Raw genomic sequence first — 10,254 nt, 5'->3', positions numbered from 1 at the left:
AAAATATGGAATATTGTTGGAGAAATATTGTTAGAGGATGTATACATGGAAAAAGCAATAAATAAGTGCTTAATAGAGGAGTTTGGTGAAGTCTCTGTGTACAAAACGAACCCGAGAAACCCTGAAATTACGGGAATAAATGTGTTGCAATCAATTAGAGCAAATTTGATGAGAGCAAGCGGAATGAATTGGACAGTTAAGCCGATGAAATATTGAGGAGTCTGGTTGTTGTCAAACACAGAAGAGCTGTTTAAATTAAATTATGAACCGGTGGTGGTTGCAGTGGGGAAATAATTGTTTTAAAAATGGTCCCAAATTGGACAGGCAAAAACTACTTGCAAACTTTGTGTGGAATGCATAAAAAGCTCCTGTTCCCATGGCAACCTTGGGGGGGGGGGGAGAGAGCTACAATGGCAAAAAAAAATCTGAACATAAAATATTATAAAGCTACACATGTAGAAGTAATAACCCAATGGCTGAATGTCTCACAGGTATATATGAGAGAGCTGTGTTAAAATCTCGCTAGCAATTATCCCATGGTACAGTAAAAAGAGAAAGGACAATCGATTTTTTTTTATTTTTGGCAAAATGTAATCCTTGTATAGATGGAATCCTGGATATTTGGAACAGCTGACAAATGTTGTTAACCCCTAAGATAAATCCGTTTGCATTTTTTAAAAGCAATTTTTAACATGTATTTTAAGATTGCAGGCCAAATATCTAATTGGATAAACAATAAAGGAAGAAATTGCAAATAACTGTCGTTGCAAAACTATGACGGAAAGGACCCGAATGGGTCCAATCCTGCAAAGGTTTCAATATAGATAACTGAGAAGTTATATAGAATATGATATAAAGAGATGGCAAGAGTACAGTCAAGTTTCGAAGAAATATCCAAAGAGGGGTTCTATCCAAAATATATGTTTTCCTGGATGCATTGAAATCACATTTGGGCACACACTTTAATGGAAAAAGGGTAAAAATAATACGCAGACCAATTTCTGAACAAAAATAAAGAATGTTTTTTGAAAACTTGGGAACCAACATGATCTTTTTGTGTCGACATTGGTGGAATTCATTACAAACTGCTCTGGAAATTCCTGCATTTCAGGGGGTTGGACTAGATGACCCTTGGAGTCCCTTCCAGCTCTACAATTTATGATTCTATGGTATATGGTTCCACAAACACTGAGTAAAACTGACGTTGTCTCTGATGGAAAGTGATGGCGATGTGGCCGTTTGAAGGCGGATAAGGGACAGAAATGGTGGACCTGTCCAATCATTAAAATCTTTGGGGGAGATGTAGTAAGGATATCAATAATATGCGAACTCAACCTTGGTCGTTGGTCTAGACTCTATTCCTTTCTGGCACATCACTCACTTTGGGGAGTTGATTTCCCAGTGTGATAAATCCATACAATATTTGCAAGGGGTTTCATGCCAATTGGTCCTCCTTACCTTTCATGCTGCTGGCTTTTTCTAGACAACCTGCTTATTCAGGGTTGAATCATAGAATCGTAGAGTTGGAAGAGACCACAAGGGCCATCCAGTCCAACCCCCTGCCAAGCAGGAAACACCATCAAAGCATTCTTGACATATGCCTGTCAAGCCTCTGCTTAAAGACCTCCAAAGAAGGAGACTCCACCACACTCCTTGGTAGCAAATTCCACTGCCAAACAGCTCTTACTGTCAGGAAGTTCTTCCTAATGTTGAGGTGGAATCTTCTTTCTTGTAGTTTGAATTCATTGCTCCGTGTCTGCTTCTCTGGAGCAGCAGAAAACAACCTTTCTCCCTCCTCTATATGACATCCTTTTATATATTTGAACATGGCTATCATATCACCCCTTAACCTTCTCTTCTCCAGGCTAAACATACCCAGGTCCCTAATTCATCTGAGCTGCCTCCTCGTTGGCCAACACAAACACTCAGAAATAAGCGTGTGGAGTCAGAGAGCACTGATAACCTATGGAACTCATTCTCACCAGAGGCAGTGGGGGCCACCAAGCTAGCAGTGAGTGGCTTCCCGTCTATGGAATGCTCTCCAAAGGGAAGTTCACCTGGCACATTCATTATACTCTTTTAGGCGCTAGGCATAAACGTTCCTTTTTTAACCAGGCCTTTAGTTGATCTTCTTGACATCCAACACCCTTTTAGAACGTAGTTCTTTTGAGTTTTTTTGGGGGGGTTATTGTTTTTGGTTTGATCTTATATGTATTTGGTTTGATTTTATATGTTATGTTCTTGTTTGTGAACCACCCTGAGACCTCCGGTTATAGGGCGGTGTATAAATTGAATGAATGAATGAATGAATGACCACCATCCTTCCAAGGAAACTGAACTCGGGAAAGGGCCTGGAACCTCTGGTGTATCTGCCAGCACAAAAATTGAGGTGGCATAGAACTGTAGTTAGAAGAAAGAAAGAAAGAAAGAAAGAAAGAAAGAAAGAAAGAAAGAAAGAAAGAAAGAAAGAAAGAAAGAAAGAGGTGTGTGTGTGTGTGTGTGTGTGTGGAAAGCTGCTTCCAACCTCTTATCTTGCTTGGTCACGGAACGTATTGGATTGCGTACCATACAATATTTATTGACGAAAGATGCTCTGCCGCTTTCTTCCAGATCAACGACTACGATGACGAGCTCTTGAAAAACGGCCCAAGATCCAGGATAGGGAGACGAGCCTTTCGTGTTATTTTTTTTTTAAAAAAGGCACATTCACCATCATAAGCAATTTGAAAGTAAGGCTTCAGGGACACTAGATGAATTAACATTGCTGCAGACACACACACATCCAATTGCCAAGGGGCGAGAGAATCCGGGGTCACAGGCGTGACCAGAGTTTGGTTTCTTTAGAATGAAGGTCAGCAGAGACTGCTGTGTCTGTAGGATATAGGGTTTTATTTACAACCTGAGCATAGGATGGAGGGGCACGAAACCCCCCAGCAGATATTGCTTTTGCAGTAGCCACAGCTTTGGACCCAGCGCGGAGCAAGCGGGCCTCTGGGTCTCCAGCTGCCAGCTTGCTTTTGGCTCAGCTCACATCCCCGAAATTCTGGTTATTGCTCTGCTACCTGGCAGCTAAATAAGGGAGGTGGAGGAAAGCCCCCTATTCCCAAGCCTGGAGCCCCCCAGCACTTAGTTGCAGCTCTTTTGGGATGCTGGTGAGGACACTCTAAGGCCAGCTAAGCCCCTTGTCTTATAAGGAAATTTGCCTGCCCAGCTAAGCAGCCTCTTCTGCTGCATTCTTTCTTTAAATAAACATTTTATTCAAAGATTTTCCAAAACTTTGATTCGTGAGATTGATTTTCACCACCTTCCCAATAGATATTCACTTCCCCTCCATCCCTTCATGGTTTTCGTGTCTCCTCTTGTCCTGCTGCTATACCCTTCTGTAAGGGGAAAGGCTTATAGGGAACAGCCCCCCCCCCCAATCAGGTCGAGTTCCTCGCAGAGCAGTAAGTCCAGCACAGGATCAGATTACAAGAGCCAGGAAACAGAAAGGGAGACCCAAGGCTCTGGCAGCCTCAGAGAGCCCCTGCTCCAAGGGGAGGGAGAGAGAGCGGTGGAGGAAGGGACCGGCAAACAGTCAGAAGTGAGGCCATTCCCCCCCAGTGCCTGAATTGAGACAAACGGCTCCCCGTAGGAGCAAGGGGAGGCGCTTTGGGGTTCCCAGGCTGTTATGTTGGGAGCGAAACAGAAAGAAGCCATTGCGAGATTCTGACTCAGTCTGAATCAGAATCTCGCAATGGCTGCTTTCTGTTTCGCGCCCAACATAACAGCCTGGGAACCCCAAAGCGCCTCCCCTTGCTCCTACGGCAGACATGATTTATAGACACTTTGCACTGTAAATAATATGCACAAATAAAAACATCTTAAAGACAAGCAGATGTGGGGGGTCATTAAGAGTAGCCACAACAAACCCTGACACCTTCCTTCCTACATTAAGGAATACGTAATGTCTTCCCTAATTTCACTATACTTAATATCTTATTTTTCCGCTGCTGTCCACAGTTCTGATCCTACTTGTAAGTTTATCTGACTGTTGTATATCTTCAAGTACTGTAGTCTACAAATGGATTCCACTCTTCCCTCAGCGACTCCTCCTCCTGGTCCTTCATATTTGTCGTCAATTTTTGTTGTCGTCCTCTGTTACATCCCAACCCTCTTTGGGTTCAGGAATCCGAAGGGAACTCGGGGCACCATCCAAGCTGACCCCCCTCCCCACAAACCCACAGCATCACTTAATGAGTAAGTCAGTGCTGACAATGCTCTACTGGCAGTCTAAACAGGTGCCAATGCTTCTGTTCTCCAGCACAAATGTGCTAATGGGAGGTGGGAGTCGCAAAGGTAATTGGGAGCCTTTGTTTTGAGAAGTAAAAGCGGGCGATCGAAAGAGTAGCTGAGCATCCTGGTGAGAGCAGCTTCATTGGAGACAATTTGTGGGGGAGTGAGAGGTGAAGTTGCTCTTTTGCAATTGCTTTGGGCGCCTCTGCAAACAGCTCCCCCCCCATTCAGCCTCTATCATGCAGGAATAAATAATGCTTTTTTAATCCCGTGTTCCACCGATGCTTTCTTCCCCAGTGAGACACTCCCTGCATTAAAAGAGATAATCGGAAGGAGAACAACAGCTCGCAAAAGGCTCTTCTTCGTGTCTCATTAAGTCTTTGGAGTGATGAGCATTTTGGTGCTCCTTTGGGATTCGACGAGGCAGAGGATGCGTCTGACAGCCCCATTTCCTTGCCACTCACCCTCCTCCTCTTCATTATCCCAGTTTACTCCGCCACTGAGCACATCGCGGGTTTGCAACCATGATAAATGGGCTGGCTGCAGTGTTCCCCCCAGCCGCCAGCCCACCTGGGATTCCCTTGCAGATTGGGATAGATTCAGCACCAAAGCATGAAGCTAGGCAACTGTAATGCCTTCTTCCAGGGGCTGCCCTTGATGACTGTTCACACAGCAGCAGAGAAATCTGCCTTATACAGAATTTTTTTTGTGGGTGCCCAGGCCCCCAGAGCCCCTGTAGTTGGCGCCAGAAACACTGAAACAGAATCCACCAAACCCTTATGTATATTCAGAGGGTGGGGGTGGGGGTGATGGGAATGGGTGATGGGCTGATAGGAGTGGTAAACCTGTAGATGGCTGTTAACGACTGCTGATGGCTGCAATTGGTCCTCAGCCCTTGTTTTTTCCCCCAGGACCAATTGCAGCCATCAGCAGTCGTTAACAGCCATCTACAGGTTTACCACTCCCATCAGCCCATCACCCATCACCCATTCCCATCACCCCCACCCTCTGTATATATATAAGGGTTTTGTGGATTCTGTTTCAGTGTATCTGATGAAGTGCACACGAAAGCTCATACCAAAATAAAAACTTAGTTGGTCTTTAAGGTGCTACTGAAGGAATTTTTTAATTTTGTTCTGCAATGCCGCTCGGCTGCGTTCTGCAACCTAGCTCAGATGGAAGAGTGTGCAAAGCTCACACAGGGTTAGGTTCCCTCCAAGCGGAAGGTCCCTGGCTCAATCTCCAGTGAAAAGGGATCTCAGCTAGCTGGGCTGGGGAAGACCCACGCCTGAGCCTTGGGGGGGGGGGTCCACTGCGAGCTGGAGGAGATTCAGCTCTGCATATGTTTTAATGTATCTTTAATCTCCTGTTGGAAGCTGCCCAGAGCGTCTGGGGAAACCCAGACAGATGGGCGGGGTATAATAACTTATTATAATATTATTATGCATATGGCAGCTATCCCTTGCCAGTGCCCCAACCCAGGGACACAGTTCTGGGCACACAGCTGGTAGAGAACGGGTTAAATGTCCACATCAGCTGTGGAATCTACCTGCTTGTAATAAAACCTCCCAAAGTACTACGTACCTGGTTACACCAAAGGCCCTGGAAAAGCGCTTGGTGTCCTGCAGTGACCTAGTTTGCGTTAATTTTCCAAGCGGTGTAAACAGATCCGTTTTTGCACTTTTCCTCTCCTATTGCTGCTCTCCTCAGATTCCTCAGAATGAGGGAGACCAGGGGACTCCATTGCAACACTGTCTGGAGTAGGACCAATAAGTTGGAGTGGCTTTTTTAAATTTCTTTTTCATTTTAAGGTTGAGCAACAACAGCACCTATGCAACAAAAGAAACCCTTCCCACTTAGCAGCTATGATGCATCACACAAGACAGTCATGTTATGTAACACTTCAAAGAGAAGAGAGGATCCAGATTAATAAAAGGGACAAACAGCATAATATCAGAAAACATAAGAACCAACCAACATAAGAACCTAAGAAGATGCCTGCTGGATCCGGCCAATGACCCATCAAGTCCAGCATCCTGTTCTCACAGTGGCCAACCTGGTACCCCTGGGAAACCACTGCAAGCAGGATCCAAGCTCAGGGCCAACTCTTCCCTCCTTTGGTTTCCAGCAACTGGGATTCAGAAGACAGAGCAAGCTTGTTTTCTCCTGCTCTGGAGGGCAGGACTCAAACCATCATAGGATGGCTACTAGCCAGGATTACTCTGCTTTGCTCTGCAAAGCTGGAGGTGGCCATGGTTCTGAATCCCGGTTGCTGGAAGCTGCAAGAGGGGAGAGGGCTCTTGTGCTCAGGTCATAGAATCATAGAATCGTAGAGTTGGAAGAGACCACAAGGGCCATCCAGTCCAACCCCCTGCCAAGCAGGAAACACCATCAAAGCATTCTTGACATATGCCTGTCAAGCCTCTGCTTAAAGACCTCCAAAGGAGGAGACTCCACCACACTCCTTGGTAGCAAATTCCACTGCCGAACAGCTCTTACTGTCAGGAAGTTCTTCCTAATGTTTAGGTGGAATCTTCTTTCTTGAAGTTTGAATCCATTGCTCCGTGTCCGCTTCTCTGGAGCAGCAGAAAACAATCTTTCTTCCTCCTCCATATGACATCCTTTCATATATTTGACCATGGCTATCATATCACTCCTTAACCTTCTCTTCTCCAGGCTAAACATACCCAGCTCCCTAAGCCGTTCCTTGTAAGGCATCGTTTCCAGGCCTTTGACCATTTTGGTTGCCCTCTTCTGGACACGTTCCAGCTTGTCAGTATCCTTCTTGAACTGTGGTGCCCAGAACTGGACACAGTACTCCAGGTGAGGTCTGACCAGAGCAGAATACACTGGTACTATTACTTCCCTTGATCTAGATGCTATACTCCTATTGATGCAGCCCAGAATTGCATTGGCTTTTTTAGCTGCTGCATCACACTGCTGACTCATGTCAAGATTGTGGTCTACCAAGACTCCTAGATCCTTTTCACATGTACTGCTCTCAAGCCAGGTGTCTGGAACGTGTCCAGAAGAGGGCAACCAAAACCACCTTCCTCTCTTTCGATGCCTTTTCTTCTCTTGGAATTCTGCTGGCTCTCAGCCAGCAGCATGTGGGATCAGTTCCTATATGGGATGAACTCAAACCCTCTTCTGCAGTGCTTTTTTTCTGGGGGGGGGGGACACAGGGGGACGCATGTCCTAAACATTTTGTGAATCTTTGTACTTTTGTCCATTTACTGCGTTTATTTTTCCCGATTTGAACTATAAAATGGTGATTTCCCCCTTTTAAAGAAAAAAAGCATGGCTCTTCTGTAACTCTAAGCTAAAGCCTGCCTTTAGGGATCCAACTGTGAACTGAATGTGAGTAAAGTTATTATTGTTACATCCCGCAGATGGGCCATTGGCCTGATCCATCAGGCTTTCCATATTAGAAAATGCAACGAGCCTACAGCTGCCTCCCCCACAAGGAAACCGGACATTGGTTATAAGGCTGCAACCTTGGAAAATTCTCACCCACTGGAAAATTGGGGTGCTCATTAGAGCCCAATGCTGTTTTCAGGAAGCACCAGCCTTCCTGTTGTTTAGAAAGGGTTAACCCTTCTCTATGTGTTCTTATTTATGCTGTGAAATTACTGCCCAGCTTTTGCTCTCCAAGGTGTCCAGGCTGGCAGTGGGATCCTAGTGGAAACCGAGCACGGTTTGCTCTTATCGCAGCAGACGCTAATTGCCAATCTGCTATGAATTTAGAAAACATTCTCCGTCGCCGTCTCTGGTGGAGCCACAGCAGAAAAATACCTGCTGGTCACTGTTAGGAGGAGACATTAGGAGAATGACTGGCTCTTGAGTGCCAAATGAGAGGGGTGTTTTGTCCAGATAACCCGCCAAGAAGAGCATTGCAATGTTTCTCCTTTCACAACTCTCTCATGCACACAGTTGTATTTTGCAAATTGCATGCATTTAGCAGCATGCCTGAGCAGAGGTGGGAGGTGATTTCTGACACTGAATGAGAATGCAACACTCTTCCCACACGCTCACCCACCCTAAGCTGCTAAATTATCAGGGGGAAAGAAAGCGTGGGGGAAATCCCCCCTGGAGCTCATTGTTCATACATGCTAAAAACAGTTGCAGGTTGAGAGCCTTCCAAAATCCATTTCTTTGGATTATTCCTTTCGGATTTTTGAGTTTCAAATCATATAGCTTCTTTTTTTTGCATCAGGAATGGAAAGGATGCATAGTCCTGATTCAGTTCCAATTTTTGTACAGAACACTATGCATTGATGGCCACCAAACTAGATGGTTTGTTATACATGTTATAGGATGATGTGCATTGATGCTTCTCTCAGGCACATAGAACCATAGAAGTTGGGGTGCGCTCCAAGGATCATTTAGTCCAACTCCTTGCAGCGCCCGAATCTCACCTCAAGCATCCCTGACAGGTGGCCATCCAACCTCTGCTTCAGAACCTCCAAGGAAGGAGAATCATAGAGCTGGAAGAGACCACAAGGGCCATCCAGTCCAACCCCCTGCCAAGCAGGAAACACCATCAAAGCATTCTTGACATATGCCTGTCAAGCCTCTGCTTAAAGACCTCCAAAGAAGGAGACTCCACCACACTCCTTGGTAGCAAATTCCAAGGAGAGTCCACCACCTCCCGAGGAAGAGGGAGACCATTCTGCTGTCAAACACTGTCAGAAAGTCCTTCCTGATGTTTAGTTGACATCTCCTTTCTTGTCCTTTGAATCCACCAGAAAACAAGCTGGCTCCATCTTCCAATGGGGCAGTCCTTCAGAGATTTCAGGAGGGCTCTCATGTCTTCGATTCTCCAGGCTAATTCTGCCCTCCCTGAAAATGCTCCTTTTCTAAGCCACGACCATGAACAGTGTCCCAAAACATGCGTTTTAGGGCACTACGTGAGCACAGCCCTGAAAAAAAGCAGCACATCTTCTCAGCTCCTTAATCTTGCCTGGGTCACATGACTCACATGGGAGCACAGACAGGAAGACTCACATCCCAGTTTTGGGACTCAAGATCTTTGAGTGCATGCCATTATATGCCATGTGTGCAGTGCCCCCATTTATTTCCAGCACACCGCTAGTTTATGGGGAGGCATCAGATACAGTACTGGCAATAAGCTTTGAGGTTTTGGAGGTTGGGGGGGGGGAGAGAAGCTTCTAGCCATCCTATGTGAGAAGCAAGATGCTGAGCCCCTGATTGGATGTCAGACCTGACTGGACCACATGGAAATTTGATTGAGGACCATGATTCGCTGGGTGATGTGCCTGGCAGAAGCATTAATCCACATCATCCTCTAACCAGTCTGGATTACTCAACCTCCCAAATTCTCCCAAGCAGTAGAGCTGATAATCAATAGTATTTGCAGTGTATCTGAAACGCCCTCAGGGAAGAGAGAGGGAGACGGTTTATTGGGCCCTGGAGCCTTAGGTTTTTTCTTATAATCCTCAGTCACTCTGCCGGCTGCTCCACTTCATTGCCTCTCCTTCGCTGCTGATAGCCCAGCAGGGAGACACTTCTCCTGGCTGCCCAAGGCTGCTTGCTCCTTCGCCTGTCTGTCGCCAGGCCCACGAGCTGAAGAACTGCCTCATTAAAATGAAGAACCATTTGGGGTTAGCTCCAATAGGTGCTCTCTGGAGCGGAGGCGCATTGAGTCATCCTCTGCAACGAGGCGCATGGAAAGTGTGGGGGCACCTCTAAAACATGTTTGCTACCTGCACAAACTCAAAAGGTCATCTAATTAAGGGGAAAGTTCTAAACGGCCTTGGCCCAGTAGACTTGAAGGAGCGTCTTGACTCCACCCCCATCATTCAGCCCTGAGGTCCAGCTCTGAGGGCCTTCTGGCGGTTCCCTCCCTGCAAGAAGCCAAGTTACAGGGAACCAGGCAGAGGGCCTTCTAGGTGGTGGCGGCCTCCCTGTGGAACACCCTCCCATCAGATGTCAAGGAAATAAACAACTTTCTGACTT

This window comes from Zootoca vivipara, chromosome 3 (genome assembly GCF_963506605.1).
Source record: "Zootoca vivipara chromosome 3, rZooViv1.1, whole genome shotgun sequence".
Lineage (NCBI taxonomy): Eukaryota > Metazoa > Chordata > Lepidosauria > Squamata > Lacertidae > Zootoca > Zootoca vivipara.
Note: the sequence above shows the minus strand (reverse complement) of the source record.